This window comes from Macrotis lagotis, chromosome 4, assembly GCF_037893015.1.
Source record: "Macrotis lagotis isolate mMagLag1 chromosome 4, bilby.v1.9.chrom.fasta, whole genome shotgun sequence".
Taxonomy (NCBI): Eukaryota; Metazoa; Chordata; class Mammalia; order Peramelemorphia; family Peramelidae; genus Macrotis; species Macrotis lagotis.
The window spans coordinates 219458218-219473796 of NC_133661.1; positions in this window are offsets into that span (position 1 = coordinate 219458218).

The window sequence follows — 15579 nt, forward strand, 5'->3', positions numbered from 1 at the left end:
TAGGTAATGTTTAAAGTTTTGACTTTTATCTTTTTGCCAAGTATGTATTTGGATCTTCCATATGACCAACCATAGTTACCATCTATAGTGAGATTTTTTTTTTCTTCTGTTACTGCTCATTTTCTCAGCTTAAAACTTGATTTAAGGCAGGACTCTGCTTCCATGGGGGAGGATGCCCTGTTCTAAACTTTTGAGGGTTTTGTAGTTGTTTTCAGAGATATTTTTAGGGAACTACAAATTTTCAATTCTTCCAAGGCCTTAAGAGAGGTTATGAATAATTTTCCCTGATTGTGCTTTGCTCTCTGGGGGACCACAAGCACTTCTTTCTTCCCTGGACCAGGCCGCAAGTTTTGCTGTGCTTCTGTTCCTCTTCCTGGGACTGGGGTCTCAGACTGCACCCCCCAGATCTCAATATTGGTAAAGCAATAAAGTCCCACCTCAGTGATTACCAAAAAACAAAAACCAAAACCCTATAATCTCCTCCCCCTTTTATACTCAATGAACTGGGAGCTCTGGAAGTAGCTTCCACTGCTGAGTCAGGGACTCCTGTGGCCCGTTCCTGATCTGCTGGAGTCAGATTTGGGCAGCTGAGGCTTCTGCTGAACTGTGCTCTAATCTCATCCCAGTGTGGTAGAGTTTTCCTGCTGACTTTCCATGTTGTCCTTGGCAATCCCTGGGCTTAAACATCTGGAAACCACCACCACTGGCATTAATCTAGTCACCAGGTTTCCTGTACTTGGTTAGCTTTGGTTGGGCTTGAATTGCTCCGCACTTTCCTCTCACCCTGGTGCAAAGACCTTCCCACCTATCTTCCAAGTTGTCTAGAGCTGTAAAATTGTTTCCTTCAGTCTTTTTTGTGGGTTCTGCCACTCTGGAATTTTGTTATAGTCATTATATAAAGGAATCTGAGTTGTCTGGGGGAGAACTTAGGTGAATCCCTGCCACTTGGCTCCACCTCCCCCCAAGACTTGTATTTTAGAAAAATCATTGCAAAAACTGTCTGAAGAATAGACAGGTAAGAGGAGACACTTAAGGCAGGGTGACAAATTAGGAAGTTATTATAATAGTCCAGGTAACAGATGATGAGAGCCCAGTTTGGTGTTATGGCTACATGAATGGAGACAAATAGGTTGCGAACAGAAAAATGATACAATTTGGTAATTGAATATGTGTTATAAATAACAGTAAGAAGGATAACAAGGCTGCAAAGCTGAATGACTGAAAAGATTATGATGACCTCAAAAGAAATGGACAAATTCAGAAAATGGGTGCTTTAAGGGACATGATTATAAGTTATTTTTTAGGTATATTAAATTTGAAATGGCTATAGGACATCATTGCTATTGCAGTCCATAAACTCAGAAAAGAGATTGAATTGATAAGTCTGGGGTTCATCTTCATAGCAATGATAACTAAACCCATAGGAGCTGTTGAGGACACTAAATGATAATGTTCATAGAGAAAGAAAAGAAAGTCCAAGATAGAGACCTGAATACACCTATAGTTAATATAGAGAGGGATATTATTGATGATCCTACAAAGAAGGAAAAAAATAATTAAACAGGTAGGAAGAGAACTAAGAAAGAATAATGTTTCATAGAAACAAAAAAAATTAAGAAATTCTAATCTAGCTTTTATTTTCAACTACTTTAGAATGGAAATGATGGCAAACTTGGAGGCAGAGTGAATCTCACTTTCCTCTAGAGTCTAGAATAGAAAACAGAAAAGCATAGATTTACATAAATTTCAGATTTCCCCATCATAAAATTCAGGAGGTCTAAAGGTTAGATAACATTAAGTAAAATTGAATGGTTGAACTCTTCTATGGAAGAATGAGAGACTCTCAAAACTAAAATTTTGATGTCAGGTAAATAATTCATGTGAAGAAGTAAAATAGGAACTTCCTGATGAAACTAATTTAGAGGTACATGAAACTCAGTGACCATATCTTTTTTTTTTTATTTTTGTTGAAGGTGGAAGCAAGGGCAGGTAGCAATGGGTAAAAACAAAATGTTGTAAGATACTCTAACATTAACTGAATCTGACAAGCTAAAGCACCAAAAAGTGTTTCCTATTATTTATATTTTGTTTTCTTAAGAGTAAAGGAAGGAAGATAAAGAAAAGAACTTGCGGTAATATGAACCAAAAACAGAGATAAGGCAGAATTGGATAATTATTACTTTACTTTCATGCTTTTTTTCTTCTAATGAGAATGATCTTTAGATTCAAAATGCCAGGACAAAATATTTAATAGGCATTTGGTAACCAATTTTAATAAAAGAGAAAATAAAAGAGCATTTGATTGTCTTTGGTGAGTTTGTTACCAGACCCAGTGAACAGTGATATTTTAAAGATTTCAGATGATTGGAGAGATCCCTCAGGTTTGGAAAAGGGCAAATATTGTCCAAGGAAAGAGAACAGAGGATATAAATGATAGGTTAATGAGCTTAAATTGGATTTCTGACAAATTTAACAATGAATTATCAAAGAAATGTCTAGTTAATAATTAGAAAAAGAAGTTATCACAAAGAGCTAACATGGCTTCCTTAAGAACAGGTCCAGACTAATCTTCCCCCCCCCCCCAAAAAAAGGCTACTAAACTTGTAGATTAGAGGAATGCTATAAGCATAATATATCTAGATTTCATTCAGCTATTTGATAATTTAATTGGTATTATTCCTATGGAAAATATGGGAAAATATGAATTATGTTAAGGTACAATTGAAGGAATTTGGTACCAGATGAATGACATGACCGAAAGAGTAGTTACTGACCACTCGTTTCAGCTTAGAAAGGAATCTCCAGTAAAGCTTCCCAAGGATTTGTACTTGGATCTATTCTGGTTGATACTTTTTCCCACTGACTTGAATAAGATCAGAGGTGGAATCCTAATCATAATTGCAGATAAGAAAGCTGAGAGGAATAGCTAAAATAGACCAGGCTCCAAAGAGATCTTAATGACAAAAACATTGGACTGAGTTTAATAAAAGAAAAATAAATAGGGACAAATGTAAGCTCAATAAACTAATAGACATTAAGTATTTATTGTATTAAGTATTGGTTTTCTCATTTGTATAAAAAAGCTAACTTAAAAAGCAGTAGGTTTTTATTGAAAAAGATTTGTAGGTTTTAATGTACTGCAAACAATATGAATCAGCAAATGTGATGTGGCAGTCAATAAAAGCTAAGGTAGTCTTGGAGTGCATCGGGCATCAGAGTTTCCATGTGTGAAGAAGTATATAAAGAATTCCTTTTAGTATCTTCCTGGTCATACCCAACTGCAGCTCTATTTTCGGTCTTAGTAACCACCATTGATGAAGGAAATCAAAAAGCTGGGCAACAACCAGATGAATACAATGAAGATGATGACGGTCAAGTCCAGGTCATATGGGAATGGATAGAAGGAAAGTGCAGATATCTATCCTAGAATATAAAAGATTAAAAGGCCATAATAGCTTTTTTTCAAAAAGCTTGAAGAACTGTTGTGACAGAAACAATTAACCTGTTTGTCTGATTCCAGAGAGCATCATCAGGAGTAGCAGGTGGAAACTGCAATAGACAAATTTATGCTTAACAATTCCCTTATGATTAGAGCTACCCAAAATGGAGAAGGCTGCTTTGAGAATTTGAATTCTCCAAAGTATGGATAAGTATATCTTTCAGAGGTATGCTGTAGTAGAAACTTGTTTTTGTGTTTTGATTGGAATAGATATTAATTGAATTCCCTTCCAGCTCTGAAAACCTGATATGGTAGTGAATCCAATATCAGGGCCATGATTTTGGTGAAAAGGAACCCTTCCTGTAAGTAGAAAGCAAGAAAAATAAAAGATCCATAAAATTTCTGTCATTTGTAGAACTTCCTTTTAAGTATGCATTTGTTCCTCTTATATTGACCTAGAATACATAATAGAAAACTTTAAAACAAACAAAAGAGTATAAACAGGTCAATAATAGGTGCATGCTATTTTCATATAACCACATGAAATATGAATATAGATATGGGAAATACCTATTATAATTTTTTACTTAGTAGAGCCTCTTGTCATGCTTATTGAAAAACATTTTCTATGTTTTTCCATACTTTTTACTATTTTCACTAGTTAATGTTGCTCATAAACTCCCCTTATCCTTTCCCTTAAAATTTTGCAATTGATTTTGTATTTGATACCAATTCTTCCATGGACCTATATCTTTATTCAAGAAGAAGAGCAAGTATTTGCTGATTAAGACAAATTTTTAATGCTCTTTTTGTCTCTCAGACAATTGATGTATAAGTCTTGTGTCATTGTCCTTTCTCTGTACATTCCTGATTTTTTGGCATTAATAACTTTTTTCCATAGCTGAACTTAAAGTTTTTTAACCTTAGAATTGTTTAAACATTATATAACATAATTATATAATTATATAATATATATAAACATATATATAATTTTCTCATTTTTGTTCTGTTTCCATGCTTTCATTGATTTAAGATTTTGTTCTAATATATTTCTGTTCTAATATATTTCTAGTATATACAACTGCTTCAGGAATGAGTCCCACATCAGTCATTTGTTGTTTGTTCAATCATTTTAGCCATATCTGACTCTTCATGACCTCATTTGGAATTTTCTTAGCAAAGATACCTGGTTTGCCATTTCCTTTTCTAGTTCATTTTACAAATGAGCAAACTGAGACACACAAGGTTAAGTGACTTATTCAATATCCACAGCTAGTAAGTGTCTGATACCAGATTTAAGCTCAAGTCTTCCTGACTCAAGGCTCAGCAGTCCATACACTGTGCCATCTAGCTGCCCCATCCATCAGTCATTAGTCATTTCCAATTTGTTAAAATATAATCAATTCCACTTTTGTGATGTTATACAGTAATTAACATGTTTACCACCTTTTGATTATTTTCTAGAGTATTTGCCATGTATAAGCAAGAAGCTAGGTAGTACACTGAATAGAGCACCAGCCCTGGAGTCAAGAGGGCCTGAGTTCAAATATAGTCTCAGACACTTAATAATTACCTAGCTGTGTGTCCTTGGGCAAGTCACTTAAACCATTGCCTCAAATAAATAAAAAAAGTAAATTCGTTGAGGACAGGAAGCTGACAAAAAAAAAGAAATTATCTCCTAAAGGATTCAGTGACCAGGGAAGTGAGAAAAGAATTTGGGGTGAGAGAAGGGGGAGGAAGGACAGTTAGAAGGGGAGAAAGGGGAGGAGAGTTGGAAAAGAGGAGGTATAGAGGGAAGCAAGGGAGAAGAGAGGTAAAGAAGAAAAGAGGACAAACGGGAAAAGGGAAAACAGTAGCAGGAGAAGAATTGACATTTCTCTAATGCTCTAAGTTTACAAGGTGCTTTTAAAAATATTTCATTTCATCCTCACAACACCCAAGGAGTATGGCACTTTTATTATACATATTTTACAGATGAGGAAGCTGAGGTATGCAGCAGTTAAGTGACTTGCCCAGGGTTACTTAGTCAAAAAGTATGTGGGACTGGATTTGAATTAAGGTCTTCTTGACTTCAGGTCTAGTATTCACATTTATTGTACTAATTCAATCACTAGAGTAGAGACTGACAATAGACTACAAGTAGGATATTGAATAATCCCAGTCCTGAGAGATTTGAAAAAGAAAAAAAGGTGAATTCAAAGGATACTTCAAAGCTCAAATGCTCTGTGTTTGTGAGTGAATGTGAATGAATAAGGAGAAGCAAAGGAGGGAAGAGATATCATTATTTTCTAATCACAGCCAGTCCTAGACTTAAGACTTCTGGATATTTTAATGTGGTCCTTCTAGATGTCTGCCACTCCTATTATTCTTCCTTGAATAGTTGCCACTTATTCAATATTTTATTTTGACTCAATAATAATCAACAGATATAGGGATGGCTTTAGAATGAGGAAGACCTAGCTTTAAATCTCACTCAGATGATGAAAATGATGATGATGTTTATCCTTCTCATAGAAGACCATGACATCAGGAGAAGTGATACCAAGACAAGCACATGAATTGGATTTGAGAGAGGGGTTGTTGGGCTAAACCATCAGTCTCACTTTCTCCTCCAATGTCAGTGACAAGTGCCTGAGACTCCAAGGCTCTGTCCACCGTATCACTTAGCTGACCCTAATTTCACATCAGATACTTTATAGCTGAATGACCTTGGACAAAGTTTCTCTGGACCTCAGTTTCCTCACGGATAAAATGGAGGAATTAGATTTGTTTTCCTCCAAGGCCTTTTTTTCAGCTATAATCCTATGACTGAGACAGGTCACAAAATTTTGAACTTAGTGATGGAACATTCTTTCAGTCTAACACTTTCAACCACTAGAAATGATTGAGCTTACTGGCTGGTTAGCAAGAATAACCACTTAAAAGATGACTTCCTTTCTATGGGAAAACTTTCCCAAAGTGCCAAAATTGGGACTTAGGGCTCTATTAATATTTGAAAATCTAAGTTTATTGAAGAGCACCCTATATAGTACAAATGGTCTCTCTAAAGATTTTTTGATCTTCCTCATCATAAGGATATTAAGATTCTATTTTCAAAATGTCATTTACAAGACTCTCCTATCTTTTTATCATGACTACATTTTCTCTGAACTTTTTGAATCTTTCTTCCAGTTTGGAATACATGTCTGACTTGGGCAAGTCATCTTACCTCAGTCTGCTTTAGTTTCCTCAACTGTAAAATGGAGATAATAACATCTCCCTCTCAGATTGATATGAGGATCAAGTGAGATAATATTTGTAAAGCATTTAGCATAGTATCTCACAAATAGTGTGCACTTAATACAAACATGTCCTGTTCCCTCTTACTTTCAACAAAATTTCTTCTTTTATGAATTAACCCCCATGAGCAGAAGCAACTGTATAATTGCTTCCTCTGCCTTCTAAGAAATGGCATTATCATACATTAGGCCAGGTCAATAATTTCAGATACTTTTTTATGGTGGATTGAGATTTCTATTGGATACTTTACAGTTGAAACAGTGTGGCATAAAGGTGGATTTCATTAGAAAATTTAGGTCTACTGCTTATGACACCTATTGGCTATGTGACCTTGAGCAAATCATATAATTTCCAAGTCTCAGTTTTCTCATCTATGAAATGGGTCTACCCCAAAAAGGATTGCCATGAAAAAAAGGATGGTCTTTTTTCCCAAAATTCAAAAGTGCTACGTGTCAATTATTTACAACAGTATTAATCTAGTCCTAGATGCTCTAGTAGTATAGTGGATAGAGCACCAAGTCTAGAAAAAAGAACTAAGTTCAATTTTACCTCAGATACTTATGAACTGTGTGACTGAGTAAGTCACTTAATCATGTTTTCCTCAGTTTTCTGATCTGTAAAATGAACTGGAGAAGGAAATGCAAATCAGTCCAGTCTCTTTACCAAGGAAATCCCAAATAGAGTAATGAAAAATCAGAAGCCACTGAATAACAACAAATGCCCCCTTAAAAAATCTATTATTATCAATTTGCTATTGACTGCTTTATAGTATTATCATTTTGTATAAGTGCATCTTGTCTCCACAGCAAGATCATAATGTTCTTGAGGGCAGGAAACATGTTTAAATTAATTTATATGTTTGACAAGGTCTCACATAAAATAGTTAATTAAATTTTGCTCATTTTATTTGATTTTTGAACTTCATATGCAGAAAATGAGGTATTAGAATATTCTTTTTCTTCTAAGTGCTACTGTTTCTATAAATAATCTTGCATCTAAAATTTGAGATTTTACTGTAATAGTCCTAGTTCTGTGCTTATTCAATAGCAGAGTTGTTCTTCCTCTGAATTTCAATGAAGAGGATCTTATAAAAAGATAGTTGTTATATACCTGGAATCATTTAGATATTTAGATATCTTGTATTTGGAGTTCACTGTATGTCATTGGAACCATTTAAGTTCTTCACAACTCTGTACTTGGACTGATAGAGCAAGAAGGATGAAATTAAGAGTATTCTTAATATGAAGATTAAAGGTTTATTGCTGAGTCTTTTTGGGGGAGGGGGTAGTAGAATGGGGTACTGCAAAAATAGTTTGTGACTTTATGGATAGAGAGTTGGCCATGAATTTTAAAAGATCCAATTTCAAACCCTGCCTTTGATACATGAAAATGAAAAGAGTAGACTCTGGAGTCAGGTCCAGAGTTGATGCCTTCTTTGGACATTGTTTACCATTTTTATCTTGAGCAACTCATTTAACCTTTCTATGCCTCAGTTTACTCATCAGTAAAATAATGTTTTTTTTTTTCCAAGATCCCTTCTGGCCCTAGATGTTTGACTCTAGAATCCTATATATTATTGTTTGGACCCAACTAAACCTCCTAGTGTCTTAGATGGTTCTTTAAGTAGGTGTTCACCTATAGTGTTAGAGGGAGTTTCTTTTTATCAAGTTTCCTTTATCAATGGAAATACTGATCTGATTAAAAATACACATACAATTTTAAACACTTTTCTCATCCCTGCTTTTCAAGAAAGGGTTTATTAAAGTACATAGTTCTTTAGGTTTGAATTTTTTATAAATTAATTTATTTGTGGGGTTCTGAAATAATAAGTAAGTTGTCTTTCATAATTGAATATATATGATGGTATGACTTGCATGCTTTATTTATTATACTAAGGGGAATGTTGTCCAAAGACATCCTTCTCACTGCCTTTTCCAGAACCATTTCATCCTTAACCTGCTTTAATAGGAAATAGAATTTCTAATTAAAGTCTGATGTTGTAGAAGTCCTTGGCCTTAGATATGGTTTCCCTCCCATACCAGTGAGGCACCATGGAATTCCAGTAACACTGCATAAAGACCAAGTGGACAAAGCACAAGTATGGGGTTTCTGGCATCAAACATTATCAAACATAATCAATCATTAGTATACAACATATTCCCTCCAGAATCCAAAGAAGCTGCCCAGTAGGTCATAGGAAAAACATCACTGATGTTATCTGATCATCTTCGTATCTCCTTCTTTCTTTCTTTATTAGAGATAGAGGAAGTTGGGCCATACTTTTCAGTTTTCCCACTGTTTCCTAGGTCACCCCTTAGAGAAAAATCAACTCTACAAAAAAAAGCAAACAGTGACAACCTGGAGGGACTCAATTAGTAACGGTCCTTCAGTGTTTGTGATACACAATACCATAATGAAATTGCTTCAGATTATTAGTTTCTCCCATCCAGGGCTCTTGGGGACTTACAATAACTTTATCATTTTGACTGACTTTCTAGATTTCTGAATAGAAAATGCATTCCTCATTCCATTACTAAGTTCTTCTGGCAAAAAAGAAGGGAGGGGAAGCATTTTAAGTGAAACTAATGAGACTCCACTCCGAGAGAGAGAGAGAGAGAGAGAGAGAGAGAGAGAGAGAGAGAGAGACAGACAGACAGACAGACAGAGACAGACACACACACACACAGAGAGAGAGAGAGAGAGAGAGAGAGAGTCAGAAAAAGTCAGAGCTAGAGAGATAGAGACAGAGACAGGGATGGACACAGAAACAACAGGGTAGCTCTGCAGGTGAAATGTCAAAAATACAGATTTGACGTCTCTTGAGGACACATGTATATTTTGTGGGGTTTTTGTTTATTTGATTGCCTTACATGAAAATGGAAATAATACATACAGTGCTTACTTCATAGACTTGTGTAAAAGGCACTTTATAAAATCTATAAAAAAACTTCACTACTACAGAGTGAGCATATCTATCACCATTCATTTCCTCAATCATTAAGTCAACATACTAGCCATAGTCTAATGCACATTACAGAATTTCTGAGTTGAAAGGTATTTTGGAGTCATTTTATCTGATCTAAAAGAATCAATTGCACTACAAAGGCAACCAATATCCAAGTTCTCTCCCAAGAGACCTTTCTTTGAAGATCTCCAGTATGGGGGTATCCCACAACCTATAAAAAAATAGACATTTCATTTTCAGATAGCTCTAATTGTTTGGAAATGTTTCTTACCTCAAGTGCAAGTTTTGGAATTTAGATTTAATTTAGATTTATCTCTATATACAGAGAACTGTTTACCAGTATAACTTTGGGCAAGTAACTAAATATAAACTAACTAGCATTTATAGGGTATTGGTATGTCTGCAAGTGTTCTACAAATATTAACTCATTTCTTTGCTCACAACAATTCTAGAAAAGAAATATTATCAACCCCATTTTTACAGATGAGAAAACTGAGGAAGACAGACATCAACTTTCTCTTGTTTACATAACCTGATATGAATTTGAACTCAGATCTTTCTGACTTCAAATCCAGTGTTCTGTCTCGCTTAACCTAATCCTTTAACTTGCTTGGGTAGCTATGTGGTTCAGTGGATAAAATTCTGGGTCTGAAGTAAGGAAGACTCATCTTCCTAAGTTCAAATCCAACCTCAGGTACTATCTATGTAACCCTGAGCAAGCCATTAAATCTTGTTTGCCTCAATTTCCTCATCTGTAAAAATGAGCTGGAGAATGAAATACCCCAATATTCCAAACTATTCTAATACCTTTGTCAAGAAAACTCCAGATGAGGTCACAAAGAATCAAACAGACTGAAGACAACTGAATAACAATCAACCTACTTAGTTCTACATTTCCAAATGTACAAAATAAATAAGTTAGACTAGATTTGGACACATTGGACTTATGACTCAGTGAAGTAAATTCTTTCTTTCCTCTTAGATTTCACAAATTTGACTTATTAGGTATAACTGATTGTCAATAGAATAAAAAAAAATTAATGGGAATATGGTCCTGGGGATATATATATATATATATATATATATATATATATATATATATATATATAATTTAAAAGAGATTGAAAAATGACCAGGGAAGCCTCAGGGAACACAGAAGTTCACTTAGCAGCCTTATCATGGAAAGTGTATGACAGACCTTTCCAGAGACACTGAAGCCTATCAAGGCTTTGAGCACAGGCATAATAAAGGGTAAAACCCCAGCTAGAGCTCCAGAAAGTGAGGTCAGGAGGACCATCAAGGGCTGACCATCACATTCAAGAATAGGGGTTTGGGTTGGAGAGGAAGACTAAAGTCTGGCCCTGACACTAAATCCCAAATCAGGAACTGAGACTATATATGTGAGTGAATAAAAGACCAGATACTAAGAAAAAGTTTAAGGGTCAAGAATTACCCAAGGGGTGGCTAGGTGGCATAGTGGATAAAGCACTGGCCCTGGAGTCAGAAGTAACTGGGTTCAAATCTTATCTCAGACACTTAATAATTACCTAGCTGTGTGGCCTTGGGCAAGCCACTTAACCCTGTTTGCCTTTCGAAAACCTAAAAAAAAAATACCCAAGAGAAAAATTAGGAAGGAGAAAAATAACACCACAACAACTACAGAGTCTTTAAAAAGGCAATTCTTTGATACCTCCCTTTAATTGATTAATCATCTCATCCATCACAGCAGCTATTTCAAATCTTTGCATCTCTCTTCAAGTCTTGATGTCACCCCTTACCCCACCCTCTTGATTCACCTCTTCACTGAAAAACAATTGAGGCCATGCACCTAGAATTCCATTCTCCTCTCTCCTCCTTACCTCATATTACTCAGTTGTCTTCCCTCAATATATTCTCCCTCACCTATATCACATATAGTCAGTCCTTCTCCTTCCCAAGGCAAACTTTCTTACATGCTCTCTTGACCACATCCCATCCTATATTCTCCAGTAGATTGCCCAACCTATCATCACCACCACTCTTTCTAATCTTTAGTCTCTTTCCGTTTATCATCTGATTTTTTTCTTGGCTAAAAACACATTCATATTTCCCCTAACCTTAAAAATGCCTCACTTGCTATCATCCTATATCTCTCCTGCCCTTCTTGGCAATGCTCCCTAAAACTGTCTAACATGATAACCTCACTTTTCAATTTCATCATTCAAATGCAACTGCTCTCTCCAAAGTTACCAGTGATCTCTTAATTGCGAAATCTAATGTCCTCTCAATTTTTCATCCTTTGATGCTTTTAATCATCCTCTTCTCCTATAATATTTTCTTTGTCTATATTTTCAGAATATTGTTCTCTCTTGGTTCTCTTTGTCTGAGAGCTCATTCTCAGTCTCTTTTGTTGTGGAGTGAAACCTGTTGGTACTCCACAAGACTCTTGTCCTGGGTATTCTTCTTCCTCTGTATTATCTTACTTGCTGATCTTATCAGCTTAGAGAATTCAATTATCTTTTCTATGCTGATGATTCTCAGATCTATATAAGTTAACTTCAAACTCTCTTTTTAGCTTCCCTCATATATCTAATTGATTTTTGGACATCTTAAACTGGACATCTTAAACAACCTATGTTGTTTTGGTATTGTTTAGTCATTTCAGTCATGTCTTTCTCTTTGCTACTCCATTGGATTTTCTTAACAAAGATAATGGAGTAGTTGCCATTTCTTACTCAAATTAATTTTAGGATGAGGAAACTGAGTCAAACTGGATTAAGTAACTTGCCCAGGGCACAGAGATAGTAAATTCCTGAAACTGGATTTGAATTCCAGAAGTTAAATCTTCCTGATTCCATACCCAGTATTCTCTCCAGTGTCACCTAGCATCTCAAACTCAACGTGGATAAAAGAAAATTCAGCTGAACTTCCAAATTCTCCTCTCTTCTGAATTTCAATTTCATGGATAAAGGCACCCTCATTCTTCCCAGTATCACAGGCTCCTTTTATTATCTTCCTTTCTCACTTCTCATATCATAACCTGTTAACAAGAATTATTGCTTCTTCCTTCACAATAGCTTATATTTATTTATTTATTTATAGAGAATGTGTAAAGATTAAAGTATAGATATAGAAATATAATTATCCATATCTATATGTGTATGCATATACATACACAAATACATATATGTGTATGAGTATATATGTATATATACATGGATGAATACATACTTACCTTCATAGATGTATAGATAGAAACAAATATGATATATAGATATAAATATATTTAGAGATATGGATATTTTTAATAGATTGACTCACATACACCTATGTGCAGATATCCTTTTCCTCTTCTCACAGTCATAAGGTCTTATCATCTCAAAAGTATTTTATTTGTTTTTCAAATCTCAAATCTATCTCTGTCTTCTATACTCAGTTGCTGAAGAGATTCTACTGAAGTGCAGTTCTGATCTCTATTCAAAAGTTCCTGTGACTTCCTATTATCTTTCAGTTAAAATATAAAACGTTTGTTTTGACATTTAAATTTATTAATTTTTCAATCTTATACTTTTCTAACCTTTATGTACTTTGCAATCCAAAGATGCTCACCTCTCCTTTTTGTTGTTGCTTGCATATGACTCTATGTCCCAAATGCATGCTTTTTCATTAGCTGTCTCCTATCTCTGGAATGCTCTCCCTCCTCATGGCTGTCTCCTGGCTGACTACCTTTGAGAATCGGCTCACATTCCACTTTTTATAAGAGAACTTTACTTATCCCTTCTCTACTTGCTATCAATTGACAGAATTCTTAAGATCATTACTTAAAGTCATGGAGATTGATTCAGATTTGATAGTCAGCACAGTCTCAGCACTCTCAGCTTCTCCCTGCTATTTGAAGGCAGGAAGGTAGAACAATAAACTACTCCCAAAGTCTATTGTTTTTAGAGAGAGCACAGAACTTTCTAGCTAAACTCATTTTCCATCAGTTGCTCTGATTGGTTTCAGTTCTGTCAATATCATGTTCCCTCTTCTTTTCATCCTCTTTTCTTTTTTAATCTCTACTGCTTAACACATTTCCTGGTAAATAGTAGGGATTTAGTAAATGTTTATTCTTGACAATCCAGACACCTAGGACAACTGTGAAACTGGTGATGGTCCATATCATCCCCAACCAGAAGAAGAAAAACAAAACAAAACAAAATACATAGGGGGAAAAAACACCCTTACTGAATCTGATGAACACATTATAAGAATTATCTCTTATGAATCTCTTTTAATGCTAATTCCTCATGCCAAAAATTATTAATTTGTAAATATGTTTTACAAAATATGTATGTAAAATGCTAACATGACTGTTCCCCACTGAGGGGAAGGAAGGGTGGAGGGAAATTTTGTAACTTGGAAATATGGATGAAATACAAATGGATGAAAATAAAAAAATTAAAAAAGGAACAAACTCCATTTGAGGTCTCACAAAAAAAAATGTTTATTAACTATGACTGACTGTGACTATGATTACCTGAACAGGACCTGAGATCATTTCACCCAGATCTATGGTGACTAGACATAAACTATATTCTAATATTGCTGGAAGGAGGAACTAGGTAGACCCTAAATTAGTCCAATTCTAGGATTCTTAAGAGAAAAACTGAGTGGAAACGGAAGTCAAAAAGCAAATTAGGGTGAACTTTAAGACTGAATCTCATCTCTTTAAAACCAGAATTTGAGACATTAAGACAAATTTTGCACAGTCAAGACACTTTTTCCCCTAAATTTTTCATTTCATCTTTCAACCTGAACCTAACAGGTAATTGCCAGTAATCCACTCTATCTAGTATTTTGAAAAACCAATCACAAATATTCTAAATTTGGCCTTTGGTATTCTTTATTCTCTCTTTTGTTATTCCTACATCTTCTTAGGAGCCCCCTCTCTCTCGTCTATTTAGAAATTATGCTGTATTGCTTTCCCAACATCTCCCTTAATTCTTTTAATTTCCTGACTTATAATTGAATTTTATGAAAAAAAATTGAAATTGTCATGTTGAATGTTTATTTTTGTCATGATCTATGGTGCAAAAAAGTGTTTTAAAAGGCTTTGTGGATTTTTGTGAGTCTGATGTGATTCTCAAAAGAAAAAGCAATCATTTTTTTTGGATAAAGTACATGACCTGTTCTGACAAACTTGGCATCGATCAGTCCAGGGTTAGAAGGTACTTCTCAATTATTTAGAATCAGGCAACAAACTGACATAAAATAACATATAAGTTTTTCATCCTAAGCATTTTCTATGGGATCCTTATGCAATAAAAGACAATCTCCTTTTCTTGACCTACCCTTTTTAAATAGGCAGAAGACAACCTCTTCACCTGGGATAATCATGATACAATCAAGTACCTTATCTCCAAAATACTGCATTTGATGAATTCCATCATTTCCTTTTCCACTTAAGAAGTTTTCCTCTTTCCATTCTACAAAATTTTAGTCTATATCATTCTTGTAATAATAATAGTCTCAAAAACTCATAAATCACAGTGTTTCTGAAATCATGATAGAGCATTGGTGATCTCTCTTTCCCATTACCCATTTGTCCACTGGATTTTTAGTGGCTTACATTAACCTCTAGAGTTTAAGGACATCCAAGCTATCTTTTGTGAATAGATCTTTAGTATGGAATATAAAATTATCTGATGAAGCCATAATTAGGATTTATGCCACCTGTCAAAGACATGGCCAGGGGATTATATGATAGAGAAGGAAATCAATCTCCACCAGAGCCTTATTGGTGAATTTTTCCAATGATGTTTCAATATTTTTAGTCCACATGAGTCATTAAAAAAGGAGCTGATCTAACTTTTTAGCTTATTCAACCATTAGTAATTTAGTATTTTTAGGATTCACAGAGGTCCTTTGCAAATAT